General features: G+C 42.6%; 1 protein-coding gene across 4 annotated transcripts in view; it reads right to left on the bottom strand.

Moving 5' to 3' along the window:
• Positions 1 to 21,234, bottom strand: part of SEMA5A (semaphorin 5A) — a 557,148-nt gene that overhangs the window by 414,175 nt on the left and 121,739 nt on the right. For 3 of the 4 annotated variants that reach the window (XM_060400274.1, XM_027980170.2, XM_060400275.1), the window contains exon 2: positions 15,903 to 15,995. The gene's annotated coding sequence lies outside the window, so the exon portion shown is untranslated. Of the gene's footprint in view, positions 1 to 15,902; positions 15,996 to 21,017; positions 21,155 to 21,234 lie in introns of all 4 variants that reach the window. The other variant, XM_060400273.1, reaches the window with a different exon arrangement.

The raw sequence follows: 21,234 nt of genomic DNA, 5'->3' as shown, positions 1-21,234 counted from the left end.
AAACCAGATGACTGATAAGGACCCACTGTGTAGCATGAAACTCCACTCATTCTCTGTGATGACCTATAAGGGAAAGGAATCTAAAAAACAGTAGACATGCATGTATGTATAAGTGATTCATTTTGTTGTACACCCGAATCTAATACAACCTTGTAACTCAACTACACTGCAATAAAAATTAATTTTAAAAAATTAATAAGAACAAAGTAGATAAGAGGAAGCTTTGGGCACTGATAGTCTTGATGGCAATGATGGTTTCACAGGTGTACTGTTATCCCAAATTCACTGAGATCCATGCACTAAGTATGTATAGCTTCTCACATATCAATCTTACCTCAATACAGTTTTTCCTTAAAAAAAAAATAAGATCTTCTGGATGATTTATAAACTACTTTCTATGTTGGCATGTTACCAATGAAATGACTCACTGTGGGGAAAATGACATTCTTTAGTTCAGCTCATCAGTTTTAACAAGCGCTTGATCACTATGCCTTACAAATTATGTGTGTCCTTTTCACAAGTCTCTCTACGGATGCTAGATGCTCAAACCCATTACTTTCCAACCTACAGCTCTGTATCCTGGCTTAAAGCAGAATACAACTGTCTCAGGGAATCTTAATGGCCAGCGCTGAATGTTATTTTCAGTTACTAGGAGAAATGAGAGTCCTCAACTTTACGTTAATCGGCCAAACGTACTTCTCCTTGATAGAAATCAAGTTCTAAACCACTGATAAAATTCTGGTGACCTCCTGAGCTTTATATCTCTGATCCTTTACGAAAGCTGATAACAATGCAAGTGGGGTTAACTAGAATCCTTGCAGGGAATCAAACACTGTGGGCTCTCTGGCCCACATCATTGTCCGCTACATTATTATTAACAGCGTGTCACAGTCTCTTACCTAGCACACTGCAAACATTCATAGAGATTCATTCAATCAACAAGGATGCAGACGGCTGCCAGAACTGACATTGAGAATGTGAAATGTATTGGCAGAAACATTCCCCAGACCTTTTAAATACTGAACTTTCACTAGCTCAAGTTTCCTGGAAATATATATATATAATTATAGTAATTAAATGAACACAGTGAGGGAAGAGGAAACAGCAGTGCAAAATTTTAATGCCAGAAAGTAGCATGTCGGTAACAAAGAAAACCGAAGTGAAGTAAAAGCTGCTCAGTCATGTCTGACTCTTGCGACCCCATGGACAGTAGCCTGCCAGGCTCCTCTGTCCATGGGGTTGTCCAGGCAAGAATGATGGAGTAGGTTGCCATTTCCTTCTCCAATGCATCTTCCCAACCCAGGAATCAAACCCAGGTCTCCTGCATTGCAGGCAGATTCTTTACCAACTGAGCTACAGGGGAGGCCTGTATAGTCCATGGAATTCTCCAGACCTAAATCCTGGAGTGGGTAGCCGTTCCCTTCTCCAGGGGATCTTCCCAACCCAGGGATTGAACCTAGGTCTCCTGCATTGCAAGCGGATTCTTTACCAGCTGAGCCACAAGGGAAGCCCAAAGGAAACTGTGTGGATTGTTAAAAACGCACTTCATACCTTGCCCAGTGCCTTCTAAGACTTAACTGGGAAGAGACTGCTTTTGAGAAACAGTGGGTTAACTGAAACAGTAGAACTGCTAATTGAAAGAAAAAAGCAAAATTAATGCTGAAAATAAATCATATTGCTTCACATTCAGTCATCTCTCACATCCCCAGTTTCTGCATCTGCAACTCAACCAACCACAGATCAACCTGCAGAAACAAGGACCGACTATCATACTCCACCACTTAATAAGTCCCCTACATATGAACGAATTCCATCCCAAGACTGAGTTCGTAATTTCAATTTTTTCATAAGTCCAACAAAGTTAGCCTAGGTACCCAACTCACACAACTAGCTATACAGTACTGTACTACAATAGGCTTATAATGCTTTTCACATAAATAATACATTAAAAAACAAACACAGAAAAATAAAGAGAACATTTTTAATCTTACAGTACAGTACCTCGAAAATTACACCAGACATATGATATAACTTACATGATTGGACACACAATGTATTTGAAAGTTCACAACTTAACGGTTTGCATGTCAGGGACTTACTGAAAAGAATCTGAGCGTCCTTGGATTTTGGTCTCCAGGAGGTCCCAGAACCAATCCCCTACAGACATGGAGGGAATACTATACTTCACTGTAAGAATATGACCCCATGTCCCATAACCAGAATGGCATTTTCTATTACAACAGTGGAGAATTTTGCTGCTAACATGTTGAATGGATTCCCAGGTGGCTCAGTGGGAAAGAACCTGTTTGCCAATGCAGAAGAGACAGGAGTCGCAGGTTCGATTCCTGGGTGGAGAAGATCCCTTGGGGAAGGAAATGAAAACCCACTCCAGGATACTTGCCTGGAAAATTTCACAGACAGAGGAGCCTGGCCGGCGAAAGTCCATGAGGTCGCAAAGAGAGGGACGTGGCTGAGCAGGCACACATACACAAACCATATGTTGAATGAAATTCCTCAAGGCAAAAATTACCCTTGGAACATCTTGTCACTTTTTGCATCACTTCTGAAATATAAAAGCACTACTATATCAAGCAGAATGTTATGAAGCACTCTCCAGTAGATGCTCACACCCTACTCAAACATTCCAGCACCCACAGTCACGTCCAAGGTGCTCTTTTCCTCTCTCTGGTCTCTCCTGGGGGAGAGTCATTGAACTTTACTATCAAATACAGAAGTGACTCTGAAATTAGCCCCAGTCATTCCCAAATATCCAGACTCACATACATGACTGCCTATTCTCTCCAACTGAGTGAGAAATGAAAGGCTTTAGCTCAAAATGTACATGGTCCTAGGAGGCTTCTTGCTCTTCTTTCCAAAACTTGCACTTATGCAGAATTTCTACCTCACCCAATGGTCCATCCACCAACTCATTCAAGCCCAAAGCTAAACAGGACTCTTAGGTTTTCTTCCCCTCTCCCCTAGTGCCCAAGCCATCAGAGTATCACTCACCTTGCTTCTAAAAATATGCCAAATCCATCCAGTTTCCTCCACCTCCACCAACACCCTAGTCAGTACCACCATCATGCCTCATCCGGTCACCTGTGATGGCCTTCTAGTTGGTCTTTCTCCTTCCCTTCTTGCTATTCTATCATCCACTTCCCTAATGGCAACCATGAAAATTTAAATGGCAGTGTAAAAATGCAAACAAATCCTGTCCCACCACTGTTTCAGCAAAGGCTTCCCAATGCCCATTATAAATAACCAGGTTTACTGTCTTATCACAGAGACCTACACACTCTAACTCTTGCCCACCTCTTGATCTGAATTCACACCACTCTCCCCTTCCAAACTATACACACACGAGTGCCCAAAGTTGTCCCCTCTTCACTGCCTACCACACGACCCTATCTGGATGTTCCGCATAGTACTGACCACTATACGTTACTTTTCTATTTGTTGTTGTTCAGTCACTAAATCGTGTCCGACTCACTGAGACCCCATGAACTGCAGCACGCCAGGCTTCCTTGTCTTCACTATCTCCTCGAGTATGCTCAAGTTCACATCCCTTGAGTCGTGATGCTATCCAACCATCTCACCCTCTTCCACCCTCTTCCCCAATTGTCTTCAATCCTTCTCAGCATCAAGATCTCTTCCAATGAGCTGGCTCTTCACATCAGGTGTGATGCAATAATTGTTTATAATCTAACTCTCTCCTAAAACATCTGCTTCATGAGAACTGGGAGCCTTCTTGTTTGTCAATATATTTCCAATACGTGAGAGGCTCCTGCCCTGTATGCACTCAGTAAATATGTGTTAAAGAGGGGACAGCTGGACATAGGTGATCTCTTCCCTGTCACTTTCCTCACAATTTCTAATCTGACATGAATCAGGATGCCCGCTAGTCCTTGATGACCCACCATGTGTTTATACAGATGTTCATCCATGAGGGACTTTTCTTTGAGATTAACCACCAATCATGTGTTTTCTGCAAGGAAATAACACACTGAGAGTGGGTTCCAACCCTCAACATACTTGCTGGCTCAGGGAAATAAAACCAAGACACTGCAGAAACCTATAGCAGCTTTATTTTGCAATAACATTTAGGATAGGGAATGTTCTGTCCTGGAGTTGCCTTGGTGACCTTTAAAAGATAAAGGGGGTGAAACACATCCTGAATCTGAATTCAGAAGTTATATATCATCCACTGAGGTTGGCATGCAGGTAACCTCTAAATTATGCTGGCAAATTTCTTAACTATCCATGTTTCGGTTTACTTATCACTAAACTGGGGATAATGTTAGAACCTGCTTTGTATGGTTGCTGAGAAGATGAAATGAGATAAATAAAGCAGTTATACCAGTGCCTGGGATATACGGTATGCTCAAGTAACTTGAGCCACTAATATGAATTATTACTAAGCTGTTATTATCAGTGGTTTATAAAATGTTCCAAAAGAAGAAATGCTGAACAACCTCTATCGAAAGTCTATTATCATTGCCACATTACGAGGGGCTGTTTAATGACTTCCACTGGTGAACAGATCCAAGTCCTTCAGACCCAAACCTACAGGCAGGTGGAGGTGACCCAGAAAATTTACACTCCTTGCTTTCAACATGCGGAGATCTGAGCTGCACTCAGATAAAAAGAAGAACTTGTTCTAAATCAAGAACGCATTCACAAACCATGCACCTGTGCTTAGAAATATTAGTTGTAGGTACACCTGACCAGCCAGAATTCGCTTAAGAAAACAGAAAAGTAAAGTGTGAGTCATTCGGTCACGTCCAACTCTGCAATGACTCTGTAAATCCTCTTCTATAAAGACATAACTTGAACCAGAAAATAACTGTCAAAGTTAGAAGATACATAACACTTAACGTTATAACCACAGAACAAAAGTTAGACTACCACAATTCATTTTTCTTATTATTGCTATTATTATGACATCCCAGAAAAAAAAATTTCTAAGAACTTGACAAAATCCCTATTACCTCTGGATTATGGACTAATTAATCTGAGAAGAGCATCCGGAGAAGGCAATGGCAGCCCACTCCAGTACTCTTGCCTGGAAAATCCCATGGACAGAGGAGCCTGGTAGGCTGCAGTCCATGGGGTTGCTACGAGTTGGACATGACTGAGTGATTTCACTTTCACTTTTCACTTTCATGCATTGGAAAAGGAAATGGCAACCCACTCAGGTGTTCTTGCCTGGAGAATCCCAGGGATGGGGAGCCTGGTGGGTGCTGTCTATGGGATCACACAGAGTTGGACACGACTGATGCGATTTAGCAGCAACAGCAGCAGAAAAAAGCATCAGTCAGTTCAATTGTTCAGTCGTGTCCGACTCTTTGCAATCCCATGGACTGCAGCATGCCAGGCTTCCCTGTCCATCACCAACTCTCAGAGCTTGCTCAAACTCATGTCCATCGAGTCGGTGATGCAAAAGCACAAGAAATAGAAAGTTGCAAGAAATGTGATCAGCTCCTAGAACTATGACAGTGGAATGATCAGTCTAGCATACAACGGCTTATCAAATTTAGCAGGGGAAATTAAAGAAAGGAAAAAGTTATAGTTAGTTGGGATTTAGTTAGGTTTGCCTACTAAAAATATGCTTGCTTCAGTGAAGATATTTCAGAATGAGCACTTATATGGGTAACATGCGGTCACTCACTACTTTACCGATGTTCCTTCATCTTTGGGTCCTACTGTGTGCCTGGCCTGTGGACGCATCCTACTGCTGCTCATAGCTCAGAACTTGCATCTGTGTTCAGGGATGAGTGATAAAAATGGTGGCCAGCTGTCCGCAACTTCCAGTGGAAAACATTTTTGTGTATATGTATGTGTAGGGCTTCCCTGGTGCCTCAGTGGGAAAGAATCCACCTGCAATTCAGGAGATGCAGGTTTGATTCCTGGGTCAGGAAGATCCCCTGGAGAAGGAAATGGCAACCCACTCCAGTATTCTTGCCTGGGAAATCCCAGGGACAGAAGAGCCTGGCGGGCTACAGAAAATGGGGTGGCAAAGAGTCAGACACGACTTAGTGATCAAACAACAACAACGAATACACACATGCTTGTAGCCCCAAGTCAATGAAGGATTATTTATCTAAAAGGCGCTTCATAGTTGTGGATCATTCAGTAGCTATCAATCAATTTACCAGAAACTCATAATTAAGTCACAAAGCTGGGCTTTAGTACACAGTTGTATTTTTTTTTTTTTCCTGGAATGTGAATTTTTTTTTTTTTTAGTTTTTTATTTTTTAAATTTTAAAATCTTTAATTCTTACATGCATTCCCAAACATGAACCCCCCTCCCACCTCCCTCCCCATAACATCTTTCTGGGTCATCCCCATGCACCAGCCCCAAGCATGCTGCATCCTGCGTCAGATATAGACTGGCGATTCAATTCACATGATAGTATACATGTTAGAATGTCATTCTCCCACATCATCCCACCCTCTCCCTCTCCTCTGAGTCCAAAAGTCCGTTATACACATCTGTGTCTCTTTCCCTGTCTTGCATACAGGGTCGTCATTGCCATCTTCCTAAATTCCATATATATGTGTTAGTATACTGTATTGGTGTTTTTCTTTCTGGCTTACTTCACTCTGTATAATCGGCTCCAGTTTCATCCATCTCATCAGAACTGATTCAAATGAATTCTTTTTAACGGCTGAGTAATACTCCATTGTGTATATGTACCACAGCTTTCTTATCCATTCATCTGCTGATGGACATCTAGGTTGTTTCCATGTCCTGGCTATTATAAACAGTGCTGCGATGAACATTGGGGTACATGTGTCTCTTTCAATTCTGGTTTCCTCGGTGTGTATGCCCAGAAGTGGGATTGCTGGGTCATAAGGTAGTTCTATTTGCAATTTTTTAAGGAATCTCCACACTGTTCTCCATAGTGGCTGTACTAGTTTGCATTCCCACCATACAGTTGTATTTTTTAATATTTATTTTTATTTACTTGTTTGGCTTCACCAGGTCTTAGCTGAGGCATACGGTATCTGTTCTCTGATCAGGGATCGAATCCAGGCCCCCTCCATTGGGAGTATGGAGCCTTAAGGCCACTAGACCACCAGGAAGGTCCATTTAGTACAATGTTTTAGCGACACTTATTTCACTGACTACTCCTGCTTTAGTGACCTTCATGAGCTCAGTGCTAGTGCTTTCTCTGTCTATATGTATATTTATGTTTATTTCATCTGTATCTCTATCTACAAACCTATATATCTATGAATGGTGGTGGTGGTGGTGATGGTGATGTTTAGCCGCTAAGCTGTGTTTGACTCTTTGTGATCCCATATGGACTACAGCCTGCCAGGCTCCTCTGTTCATGGGATTTTCCAGGCAAGAATGCTGGATGGTGGCCATTTCCTCCTCTGGGGGATCTTCCCAGCCCGGGGATTGAACCCACATCTTCTTCATAGGGAGGCAGATTCTCTACCATTGAGCCACCAAGGAAGCCCCCATATATCTATGAATATATCTATCTCTCTATCCATCTATCTGTAGACAGACTATTCAACTGACCCAGAGCCTTAATGTCCCGGCATGGCAGGGACTCTGAGGCATACCAGGGCTGTTTTTTGAGCCTGTATATCCTTGGTAACTACTTCACAGGAAACACAGCTTCAGGGTTCTGAGCTTGGCTCAGCCACGCTGCACGGTGCCATTTTTACATTTAATAAGGAAATGGCAACCCACTCCAGTACTCTTGCCTGGAGAATCCCATAGAGGGAAGAGCCTGGTAGGCTACAGTCCATGGGGTCGCAAAGAGTCGGACACGACTGAGCTACAAACTACTAAACTAACTACAACTAACTACCTCTTGAAGATGAGACTGATGAGGTTCCACCATGACCTCAACAGTGGGTCCAAATACTCTGAGTTAGAAAATGTTAAAGGCAGGAAGGAACTGCCTTCTGATCTCACAGTGTGGTCGTGGACTCTGTACTGATGGACCACTGTCAACGCCCCTTTCGGGTGTGCTCACAACTCAGGGACCACTCTGAGGGAGAAGCACACTTAGAGAGGCTCGTGCACTCTCCCTCTCTAGGGTGCACTATGGATGAGGTACCCTCATACAGAAACAGCAAAAATTATTTGTGGCAACAGTAAATGGCCACAGCTGGACAGTACGGGGACAGTCTATAATGGCTACTGCAAATCTATTTAATTATTGTAAAATCATGAAATAAACATCTTAAATCAAACAGAGCATGATCAGAAGGCCAGAGGAGCACATCATTATCACACTCTTAAAGACTATGAAGTAAATCATGTTTTAAAAAATTTCAATCAGAATCACTTCCCTAAATAACACATACATATTCAGTGTTTATTGTGTGTTAAGGATTGGGAAGAAAAACACAATCAAGTCAAGGGCTTCCTGGACTACATGTCTACAGGGAACAGTATAATGAGTCCAATTTTAAACTACCATTATGGGGACATGCCTAGGATGTGGAGGCGCCGCATCCTTTGTCTGGCTATGAATAAGGACAATAAAGCTCGGCAAAAGAGGTGACATGTGAACTGAGACTTAATGAACATGTACCCACTTGCTGGACAATGTGGGAAAAATTACACCAAATACACTAAGCTTCAGTTGGATACAGAGGTTGAATAAGCCCATTCCTTCCTCTTACAGACAATCTCGTGTACTTCCAGTTCTGTGTCCAAACTAAAATTAGGTTTTTCTGAGCTAGCTTTCAAAATCATCCAGCCAGCCATCCAACAAACAATTATTGGCAGCTTTTATGTCTCAGGTCATTCTCTATGCCTGAAGATGGAGCAGTGATCAAAATAGACAAAAATCCCTGACCTCATGGAGCTTACATTTTGGGGACAGCAGAAACGATACAAATGGTGAGGATGGTCAGGGGAGAAGAGAGGGTCAAGGCAATGCAAGAATCTGCAAGACTCAATGGCTGTAGGGCAGAGAGTCAAGCAGTTGGGGTAACTGGCCAGAGATGTGGGAGTCACTCCAGAGAACGGCGGTGTCCTGAAACCAGATGGAGCAAGTGCTTCAAGGAGCTGAGAGGGATGGACTACACGGTAGGAACATGGCTGACCCTCACCGCATGGGCGATGCTGACAACATCAACCCCTGGATTTGCTAACATGGTGGCGACAGGTAACCTTAAAGAGGCAGGACTGATGGAAGGACTCAGTGGTCCAAGTGGGTTCAAAAGGAAGTGGAAACACAGGAATTAAGGATAATAAATATAAACAAATGCTTTCAAGCAGTTTTTCTGTAAAGAGAAGAAGAGAATGGGCTCATATTTGGAGAGGAAACTCAGATCAACAGGCCACTTTTTTTTTAAATGGTAGATGTTTGCTTTCCTATTGGAAAGATCCAGCAGAGAGGGGAAAATAAAGACTGATGACGCAGGAAAGAAAGGGAAAAACTGTTTAAACACTGTCTTAGAGCAGGAGAGAAGGAATGGGATATTCTTGCCCAAGTTGGAGTCTTGGTCTCAAGACGAATCGATCAGAGTGGCCAATGGGTGGGACGTGTGATTGACCAAATTGGGTAGGTGCCTCACCTTCAAACCATAGCTGTAGCAAGGAGGTGACTCTCTGGGGAAACAGAAACAACCATTCTCAAAGGTATATGACCACTGAGCTGCGAGCAAGGCAATCATCTCCCGCCTCCTACCAAAAAAATAATTCTCAACAATGATAAACAGCTTGGACGCACCCACCTAATTCCTCAGCACTGAAAATGGAAGATCTGTTCACTATTTTTAGACACTATTATATGAAAATATGATGGTATTTACTTCCCAGAATCTACTGACCATCTTTCCAACCTTGGCTTTGGTTTAACCAAGAGTGGTTACTGCCCAAGCTTGAGGCAAAAGCAAACGAAACAAAATGACTCTGCTCCGTTTGTGGCCTAGGAGGCTAAAAGAGACACAAACACGCATGCAAACCACATGAAAGGCTTCAGTGGAGAAAACATGAGCTGATTAGCTTTGCGACCCTTCAGCTATGGAAGCCTCTCCAGTACTGTAATCTGCAGACCACAAGCAGGAAAACCTCAAGTCCATGAAATCCAAAAACCCAAACACAGGGTCATTTTTATGCCCTTAAGAGAGTTCTGCCAGAAAAGATCTCACAAACGGTTTAATCAAGGGGCAGTGTACTTACAGGCACATGTAAACCTTCAAACCCAAGCAATTAACCCCATACACAGATACCAGCCCCTCTAATGGGTGCCTGAGAATGAACAGCACACATGGCCCATTCCCAGGGAGAAAAGGATTCTGAACTTCATCACACATTTGTGACTCACAAATATTTATAGTAGTCGCAGAGCCAGGACAATAACATAACTGCAGAAACTCACCCAAACAAACAAGTTTCAAAGGCCAAAATCCCAACAGGGAAGAGAACAGAGAGAAAGCAAGGTTTCCCCGTTCTGATGCCTTTGACTGTGAACAGTGGAAGCACACAGCTCTGCTATCAGTGAACCTGGCTCATGTGGACTGAGATACGTACGACAAAACAGATCAGATCAGCATGGGGCCTTTCCAGATTGCTGCCTGGACAATGGGGCAAGAATAATAAGATGCGGAGGCCACAGCTTTAGTATTCCAGACATTATTGAGACTGACAGGCTAAGTCTTGATCCCCAAAGGCAACCACTCAGCATGTTTAAACAAGGCATATACCTTGTGTCAATAATATACATAGAGATGCACTGCAAATATCATAAAATAGAATCCCTATCAGCCTAGCAGCCCCAACTGCAACACCGACAGCAGAACTCAGAATTTACCAGCCAGGAAAAGTAGAAAACTAGAAATAAGGAGGCTTGAACTGGGGTTCAACATTGCCAAAGCCAGGTTCAACTCCATCTCCAAACCCGAAATCTAGCGAATTCTCTATCTTTTGGAACTTACACAATTATGAAACCATCCTCGTAAACACACGATAATTAACCATTAATTAATAATTTAGGTGAGTACTCTAAACTCAACAAGTGAAGACATCAACCAGTACATGCAAGATTCCACCAGTCCTGCCTGGGTCTTTCAGACACACCACAGACTATTTTGGTGGAAATCAAAAGTTACGCACAAAAATGAAACTAGAGGAAAAACACTAACATATGACTTAATAATGCTCAACATAATGAGTTAAGTTCTACTGAATAAAAAGATATGAAATACAATTGTTTAAAAAAAAAAGATAAAATGCCAAAGTTAACCTTCCCTAAGCTAAAAGAGGAAAGTTAAAGAATGAAAGAATTCCAGTTGTCTGGCTATAGACCTGCTATCTATTTGTAGGATGAAGCAATATTTCCTTGAGATCTCTCATTCCTACAAATATTTTGATTGTCTGAACATCCTCCTCCGATTAAATTTGTGGGATAATTTTTGTCAGGGAGTTAAAAGAGAGGCAGAATAAAACTATGAGAAGAATTACAAAATAAGAGATAGCTATTCTTACATAAGTGAACACTTCCCTGAATGAAAGAGTTGAGTATTTTTAATAATATCAGAAGAAAGCAAAGGAAAAAAATGTATTAAGTTTCTAAGCACTGATTGAAATAATTATAAAGGAACTATCTGGTGACACTAAAATAAACTTTGATTTTAAAAGGATAAAGTTAATAAGCTAATATACTCGGGAGAAAGACAACAAAGGGTTAATATTCTTAAAAAAAGTTATGCAAGTATCTGTTAAAAAAAAACATGGAATCTCAACAGCTACTGCTGCTGCTGCTAAGTCACATCAGTCCTGTCCGACTCTGTGCAACCCCAGAGACAGCAGCCCACCAGGCTCCTCACTCCCTGGGATTCTCTAGGCAAGAACACTGGAATGGGTTGCCACTTCCTTCTCCAATGCATGAAAGTGAAAAGTGAAAGGGAAGTCGCTCAGTCATGTCCAACTCCTAGTGACCCCATGGACTGCAGCCTACCAGGCTCCTCTGTCCATGGGATTTTCCAGGCAAGAATACTGGAGTGGGGTGCCATTGCCTTCTCCGTCTCAACAGCTAAATGAGTATAAAATGAGAACTAACGATTCTTTCACAAGTAAGTTCCCTTCCTCTCCTCTACTTTCTCTCCTGCTTTTCTCTTCTTCTCAAAAAACAGCTATCACACAAAAAATTTAAAAACCTACCAAATAACATAATGAGTAAACAATAGAATATATAAAAGGAGGTGAAGCTATTGAATTGATTTTAAAAATTAATGATGATGATGATATTAAAGCTTTAGCAAAACAAATTCTGTAACATATTTTTAGTGAAATAAAAATATCTAGAATACTTCTGCAAAGCCAACTGACAATCTTATTAAAATGCACTGACTCTGAAAGAGTAAACCAACTACAGCTATTCTGGCATAATGAATTCATCTTCAATTAAAAGAAAACCTTCATAATAAGAGCTGCTATTGTTTATGAAGTGCCTACCTTATGCTCCAAATTTCCACTCTTCACGAGGTAGTGACAGTGTGGGCTGTGAAAGCAAGCAACAGCAAGCAGCAGTGGGGTTCAGGAGTCTGCTACCCTCCCCTTGCCATGACCCTTTCACACTGTCTGTGATTTTTGTTAACTGAAAATAATATATATCTCCAGCAAAGAAGTCAGAAAGAGAAAAACAAACATCGTATATTAATGCAAGTATGTGGAATCTAGAAAAATGGTACCAATGAACATATTTGCAGGGCAGTAAAAGAAACACAGACTTAGGGAATGAAGATGTGGCCACAGTCGGGGAAGGTGGGTGGGATAAGCTATGACTGACATACACGCTACCACGTGTAAAATCGCGAGTGGGAAGCCTCTGCACAGCACAGCAGCTCAGCTCAGCGCTCTGTGATGACCTAGATGGGTGAGAGGACGGGGTCCAAGAGGGAGGGGACATATGTGTACATACGGCTGGTTCACTTCATTGCACAGTGGAAACTAATACAACATTCTAAAGCAACTACACCCCAATTTTAAAAAAATATGCAGTAAATTACATTATAGTACTTTTGTATGATAGACTATTATGAGGCATTCAAATAAAATATATTAACAATTTTCAATTACATGATATGCTATTCAGTTCAGTTCAGTCTCTCAGTCGTGTCCGACTCTGATATGTCATTACCATTAGTCTATAGCATAAAAAAAATACGTTATAAGAAGTGAAAAAGCAGTATGTTAATTTTATGTATAGTGGTGGTGTTCCCACTCTGTACAACACTCACAAAAGATTGTATTAAATGACAACAGTGACTGTCTTTGATGGAGGCACTATGGGTGAATATTCCCCTCTTTTACATAATTTCCATAATCAGCTTTCACTACTTTAATCTTCTTTTCATATTTTTAAACTATAAAAATACAACATTCTTCAGGAAATTTTAGATAGTGACTATATGGTTTATAATCTCCCCCAGTAGCTCAGCTGGTAAAGAACCAGCCTGCCAATGCAGGGGTTGCAAGAAACATGGATTTGGTCCCTGGGTAGGGGGAGGATCCCCTGGAGAAGGAAATGGCAACCCACCCCAGTATTCTTACCTAGAAAATTCCATGGACAGAGGAACCTGCAGGGCTAGAGTCCATGGTTTGCAAAGAGTCAGACAGGACTGAGCGTGTGCACATAAGCACACATGCGCACACACACACACATACACACACACACACACATTTGGTTCATAAAGGGCCAACACCTCAACCCCAGAGATGACCTGTTTAGAGTCTGGTATATACCAAGGTGTGATCTAACAGACTTGTTAACACACAGGCACTCGGATGCAGAGATAGTATGAGTGTGTTTTTAAAATGAATGCAATTATATTAAGTATATTATTCTGCAACCTGCTTTTTCCAGTTAACAAGGTACCATACCTAGCTTTCCAATACTTTTATAATCTAAATTTTACTTTTCATATCATTGCTATTAAAGTGAAGAACACTTTTCCATTACTTATAGAAGTACCAAGACCAGTGGCTCTGGAAAAAGGTATATCCTCAAAAGTTATACAACATCAGGCTCACGTGCTTGCTACAATTACTTCTGTGAATGAGGGAATGAACAACTAGAATAGGTCCCTGCTTAAACTCCTTCAGGAAACACAAATTAACTGGTTTTCCTTTATCCTTCTTATTAGATGATAAGCAGTAAGGTAGAGAGTCTAGCAGGCCTTGAAGTGTCAGACGTATCCTTTCACAAGAAAAAATTTTGAAAAATCCAAACCTCACCTCATCTGATATATGCGGCAAAAATGGTTGCCATGTTACCCCATGATTTAAGTATGTCAATCTTGTTCACACTTGTCTTGTAAACATCTGCTTTTGTTCAGAATAAAAGATGAAGATTTGATACCAGAATACTTCTGTACAATGTAATTATAAGACAGCCCCCAAGATAACTGCATGATTGCCCTAAATGTTTAAGGTATACATATTAGGAGTATGTACGTAGCAGCACGTATGCTCAGTCACTCAGTCGTATCCGACTCTTTCCCACCCCATGGACTGTGGCCTGCCAGGCTCCTCTGACCATGGAACTTTCCAGGCAGAACGGGGTGCCAATTCTACTCCAGAGGATCTTCCCGACCAGGAACTGAACCCAGGTCTCCTGTGTCTCCTGCACTGGGAGGAGGATTCCTTACCACTGAGCCACCTGGGAAGCCCAGCAGCAGGTATACAGCTACCAAATAAAAATGTCCCATTTAGAAATTATATGTAGACCAAAATAGGAAATGCTGTCTGAACTTATTTGGCAAATGAGCTACTGCTGCTGCTGCTAAGTCGCTTCAGTCGTGTCCGACTCTGTGCAACCCCATAGGTGGCAGCCCACCAGGCTCCGCTGTCCCTGGGATTCTCTAGGCAAGAACACTGGAGTGGGTTGCCATTTCCTTCCCCAATGCATGAAAGTGAAATATGAAAGTGAAGTCACTCAGTTGTGTCCAACTCTTAACGACCTCATGGACTGCAGCCTACCAGATTCCTCCATCCATGGGATTTTCCAGGCAAGAGTCCTGGAGTGGGGTGCCATTGCCTTCTCTGGGTAAATGAGCTAGACATTCTAGATTACCAACACCATCTTGATCAGGCCCTGCTGGAGCAAAGCTGTAGTCTAGGTGTTTGGACTCAGACTAATACACTCAGGGCATACTGACTGTAATAAGCACTGAAAACCAAATCCAGCCAAGAAGTAGGTTTTTGCAGTTACAATAGGCTTTGTTCAAAGTGGCTTATGACTAACTTCTGAGCATCCAAGATAAATTTTGTTAAGGGACTCATACCTACTGGCCACTAAAACACTCTCACTCTCGACACTGGGATCTTGGAGCACTGAGTGTAGATGAAGATTCGATAAACTACAGTCATGGGGAACAAGTCCAGCTCAGCTTGATGCCTGTATCTGTAAATGTATATATATCATCTGTGGCTGCTTTAGGCTACAACACAGAGCTGAGCTGGTACAAGATAATGATGATGATGACAAGATAGAGATGACATGGCTAATGAATTCTGAAATGTTCCCTATCTCACCCATTTCAGAAAAACTTTACTATCTCCTGATATAGCCTACTGTTCAAAAAATTGATTTCTTATTATTTAACATAAGCTTAGAGGATCTAAGTATTTCCAGAGCAGAATAAAATCATGTCTGTCCTTATTCTCAGGAGGCATGCTTAGTGTTAAGAGGTCGTACTGGATTAAGGTTAAGAACATGGGTTCACGTCCCAGCCCTGCCTCTGATCACTAGTGAGATCTTGAGCCCATTACTTCTCTGTGCTTTCAGTTTCTCTCTGGAAGGCTGCTCATTCTTCCACTGCCTTTCTGCACAGCTGAGATACGTGATGCTCACAATCATCATGATTTTCTCAATCTGTGAAATCATTGGCTTCTTCTTTTCCCATTTGAGTGTCCGACTTACCAAGGAGGAAAGGGGTGGAGCGTGTCCTCGACCATGTATCACACGAAGGATCCACAGCCTCTCGGGTGGTTCAGCCCAACTCACACACCAATGCTTCAACAAAGACAAAGGGGTAAAAAACAGAGGTTATATTAACCCATTTGAAAAGAGACCATGGTCTTTGCCGATCGATTCTAGAAAGTTCCATGAATTCCCTGCACAACCAGCTGCATTGACAATGTAAGGCTTAGCACAGAGCAACTTGGAAATCACAACATGACAGCCCCAGCCTTCTATCCCATACCAATGGGCTCCTTTCCTCAGAAAAGGAGAAACAAAGATTCAGATATTGTTAATACAGGAAGACCAATCTCATAAAACCACCAAAAGGACCATTGTACTGCTGCTGCTGCTAAGTTGTTTCAGTCGTGTCCGACTCTGTGCGACCCCATAGACGGCAGCCCACTAGGCTCCCCCATTCCTGGGATTCTCCAGGCAACAGCGCTGGAGTGGGTTGCCATTTCCTTCCCCAATGCATGAAAGTGAAAAGTGAAAGGGAAGTTGCTCAGTGTCTGATCCTTAGCATGGACTGCAGACTAGCAGGCTCCTCCATCCATGGGATTTTCCAGGCAAGAGTACTGGAGTGGGGTGCCGCCACTGCCTTCTCCATTGCACACCTGTTTAAATTACTTTAAGCAGTTTGAGCATCAAATTCCAATTGTATAAATTTACCCATTTTATGATGGGTCTTTCATTCTGTTTTTGGAAATACATAGTACCTTAAGCAATGCATTTCAAAAATAGGAGAAAAGTCAGCAGGTATACAATAAACTATACTAGATTCAGAACTTGTGCTTTTATTTACATATTAATTTATCTGATGCAAAATATGAAGCTTTTCTTAAAGGAAATTGTAAACCATAAAACCAATTCACATTACTAAAGCAAATTTATCCAATCCGCTCGTTCAATATAACAAATTTAAATAAAATCCTGAAAGCTTAATACATAATGTGATGAAAGATGACTGCAAAGCATGAGCTTCCCTAGAACCATGCGTGAAAGAAATTTCTCCATTACTAGTTAAGGATGTCTCCTACTTCAACTGCTACGTTTTGGGGCTCATGCTTGCCCTGCCGTCCTAGCTGTTGTAGCCTCTTTCTGCTCACTGTAGTCCATAGCTTCTGGCTGCCATAAACCTCAAACACACTGAGGTTGCCTAGCCCAAGGCTTCCCAGGTGGCAAAGTGGTAAAGAGTCCGCCTGCCAATGCAGGAGACACAAAAGACGCAGGTTCGATTCCTGGGCTGGAAAAATCCCCTGGAGTAGCGAATAGCAACCCATTCCAGTATTCTTGCCTGGAAAATTCCATGAACAGAAGAGGCTGGTGAGCTACCGTCCACAGGGGGCAAGAAGTCAGACATGACTGAGTGAGTGAACATGCCTATCCCAGCAGCAGCTGAGAATGATGACAAGAAAAGGGGGAGAAGAAGCTTCCAGAACATTCTGAAACATTCTGGCTGTCCCCCTATGCAATGATTCCCACACTGTCTACTTAGTGATTATCTAAAGGCCATCTGCCTGCAGGACAACTGGATTACAGCATCTGGAAATTTATATAATTTTCTATCTATTGAAATGCCATTTGAAAGTCCTGAGGTTCAGAGGCCAGAGGACAATGGCTAGGTGACAACATCTCTCCATGAGGCTCTCTGCCTCTATTAGGCATCTTCATGGGAAGTGAGGGGGCAATCCAAAGTAAAATATTCAGAGGTGCCCCAGAAGGCGCCCACAGCCCAGGTGCACTCCTGCACTTCGGCCTCACTGATCCCTTGAGGTCCCAGCTGAGTCTTTGAAAGTCTGTGACTTCATCCTTTGGAAAGAAGAGGTGCAGATGTAAATCTTTGAGGCCAAAAAGGGAGGAAGGGAGCTCTCCCCAAGGTAAAAAGGCATACTCGGCCCAGGAAAAATTCCTAGGAGCGGCCAATTCCTTTCTCACGATACCAGTAATATCTCCTTTGGGTGGGGCAACAAATATGTTAGCTGGGACTTCTTGACTAAGCAACTTGAATACAGTAACTTCCTCTCTTGATCTATTTTACAATTAGTACTAAAATTTCTTTCTATTTGGTTATCTCTTAATCAAAATGTAACTGATAAAGTTGGATAGGCCCACTGGTTGCTGCCATGAACGTCCAGCAATTCTTAAAGATTCCCATGTGTCAGAATTAAGTTAAAAATGAGAGGGGGATAATTAGGTCTGAAGGCTGAGTTCTCCCATTCTCCCTCAGTGAGATCATAAATTAGCTGATGTAGCCCCTCAGCTAAGACATCCAAGAGTCATACCTACAGAGATCAGCTATCCTTTTAAAAGGCAAAAATGATGGAGGCCAAATAGGACATTGAAAGAATCCAGAATTGTTGACACAACCACACAACAAATAATGCAGGAGGTGAACATTCCTGCTGAATCCAGTGGGGACAGCCTGCATCCTGGACAGCCAGACGTGCCAGGCTCAACCTCAGACATAAAAGCGAGGCCCTTCCTTATGAAAAGGCAGCACTCAAGGGACAGAATGCCCAGAGCCTTGGGGGACAATAGAATGCCCTTAAGAATCTGAAATCTAAACAAGAAACTAGGTCTAACAGCAGGATTCAAGACACAAACCCTGAAGGATTTCAACTATGCTTGCAGTTACATCAACAGTGAAAAAGACATTTTACCACCCTAGCCCATGATAGCCACGCAAACACCATCAGGACCTCCTACTCTGGAGGGTCAACCCTTGCCTGGATAGGTGTGCTACCCTCTAAAGCAGGAGTCCTTAACCCCTGTGCCATGGACCAGTATTGGTCCATAACCTGTTAAGAACCAGGCTGCAGAACAGGAGGTGAGTGGCAGGTGAGTACGTGAAGTTCCATCTGTATTTACAGCGGCTCTCCATCACTGGCATTACTGTCTGAGTTCTGCCTGATGTCAGATCAGCAGTGGCATTAGATTCTCGTAGGAGCATGAACTCGACTGTGCTTGAATCATCCCAAAACCATCCCCCTCCACCCCTGATCTATGGAAAACTGTCTTCCATGAAACCAGTGCTTGGTGACGAAAAGGTTGAGGACTGCTACTCTAAAGGAATATACACCATCCCATAGGACATGCACGTGTGCCGAGCAGCGTAGGCGCAGGCTTGGAAACCACAGCAACAAAGCAGTGACCTTGAATAGGCTAAGCTAAAGTCACAGATATCAGCCCCTTTGAGCCTGGATGCTGGGCTCTCTCATCCTCCCCCAGTGAGGTCATAAATTAGCTGATGTATAAACTAACTCGCTGACATATTTTCTAGAAAACTGAGAAAAAATTCCAAAGGAAAAGAAGCTACCAAGTCTCAGAGGGTCATCTCAGACTGAAGTTGGAGTATTTTTAAGTGGCTATTTATTATAACTACTCATTAAATAAGAAATTGCTTATGTTTTATTATAACACAAATGTCTCCATTTGACTCAATTCCATATTTTCCTTTAGCTGAAAATCAACTATAGTAGAAAGAGCTCCTAAGTGCTCTGCCTCGTGATTCTTAACGAGGGCCTTGCCATGGAAAAAACTGCCTCTGTGAATACACGTGCAGGGTGACCCCTGTCACACTCTGACTCACAAATAAGAAACCTATCTTAGAAGTGGTACCTGTAGCCACCTTCACAAGTTCATAAAATCATCTCTAAATTAAAATACATATGCAAAATTTAAATATCAACTAGCACTAAGTATTCATCAGAAGCCTCCCAGATGGCTCAGTGGTAAAGAATCCACTTGCCAACACAGGAGATGCAGGAGATGCGGGTTCAATTCCTGGACCTGGAAGACCCCCCTAGAGGAGGAAATGGCAACCCACTCCAGTATTCTTGCCTAGAAAATTCCATGGACAGAGGAGTCTGGTGGGGTACAGTCCATTGGGTTGCAAAGAGTCGGACACGACTGAGCAACTGAGCATATAGGACACACCCTTGAGAACACAATTTTCTGCTAAAATATGCAAACTTCCCCACGTGGCTTAGAGTGAGGAAAAAAGGTGGATTGAAATATTTCCCTAGAAACAAAAGGTCAGCCGAGCAGTGGTTTTGTATCCTAAAGATACAAGAGAGAAACTAAAATTTCAGGCCAAACTAAAGAGCTCCATTTAGAAATAGCACCACAGTAACATCACAGGAAATAAGGTGACAACGGGCAAGACCACCTGGTATCGTAAGGATGTCTAGCAGAGTCATGGAAAGAAGCACCATGAGGCGCAAGCTCAGAAAACATAAGCGGTTGGGCTAGGGTTTCCCAAGTTCCGAACCACCACGCACAGTGTCGCCCTCTGGCCTGGCATGGTGGGTGGTTAGTAGATAAAGCAAGAACTGATTCTGTTCTCAAGAGCTCACACAAGATTTGTCCACTACACAATTCACCAAATACTGTGAAATGGGACGAAAGGGAGGTACTACTATCGAATAAATGAGTCAAGGCCTGGAAGCTGAAAGCAGCTCTGCTAAGACTGGAAAGCAGGACCAGAGGGCAGCGAGGATCACAGATGGGAAGCTGGCTTGGTGCTCAAGTTTGTGGAGGAAAACAAGGAAAGAAACCAGAGAGTGGGTGCCTGGTTGGAGACTGAGGGGCAAATGGAAGTCCTGCTTTATTTCCCACATCACTCTACACGGCCAATCAGACACTTTGCTGCATCAAAGTTGAGGACAGGATGTGCTGAACAGTGACACACGCAGCGCCCTAGTCACGTGGAAGGGTCCTATCTGCAAAGAATTCACCCTCTGGCTTCCCCCAAATCAGGAACAATTTAGTAACCAGCCAGTTTGTTTTCGTACAAATAATGCCACTTCTTGATCAAGACCATTTAGTAAAAAAAAATCTCTTTCATAATTATGTCACCTACATTTAGAAAAGACAAGTACCGAACATCACAATTTTGCTTCTTTAAATCCCTAGCTGTCTTTGGGCCAGAGTAGGAACACCGGGAGACCTTCAGCCCTAGCAATGGCTGAAGCTTCAAGGACAGTGGGTCCTCAGGTGGGAACACAGGACCTTACATCTTGGTTGTTTCATGACACAGTCATCTAGCCCTGAGACCAGAGAGGCAAACCCTACCTTCTGGAACCAAAGAGCAGGCACTTCTAAAAGTGACATCCAAGGAGTAAGATGCACAAGAAAGAGACATGAGCTTCCTGTGGAGCCTTCACACCCGGGTCCACCGCGAGGCTCCTCTCTCCATCAGATAGTTGTCACTGTGGAATGTGATGGTTTACAAATATTAGACACAGCTGAGACTTACAGAAGACAGAAGGCAGAAATTGGATATTTCATT

Source organism: Ovis aries, chromosome 16, assembly GCF_016772045.2.
Source record: "Ovis aries strain OAR_USU_Benz2616 breed Rambouillet chromosome 16, ARS-UI_Ramb_v3.0, whole genome shotgun sequence".
Taxonomy (NCBI): Eukaryota; Metazoa; Chordata; class Mammalia; order Artiodactyla; family Bovidae; genus Ovis; species Ovis aries.
This window is presented reverse-complemented; position numbering and strand designations above follow the sequence as displayed.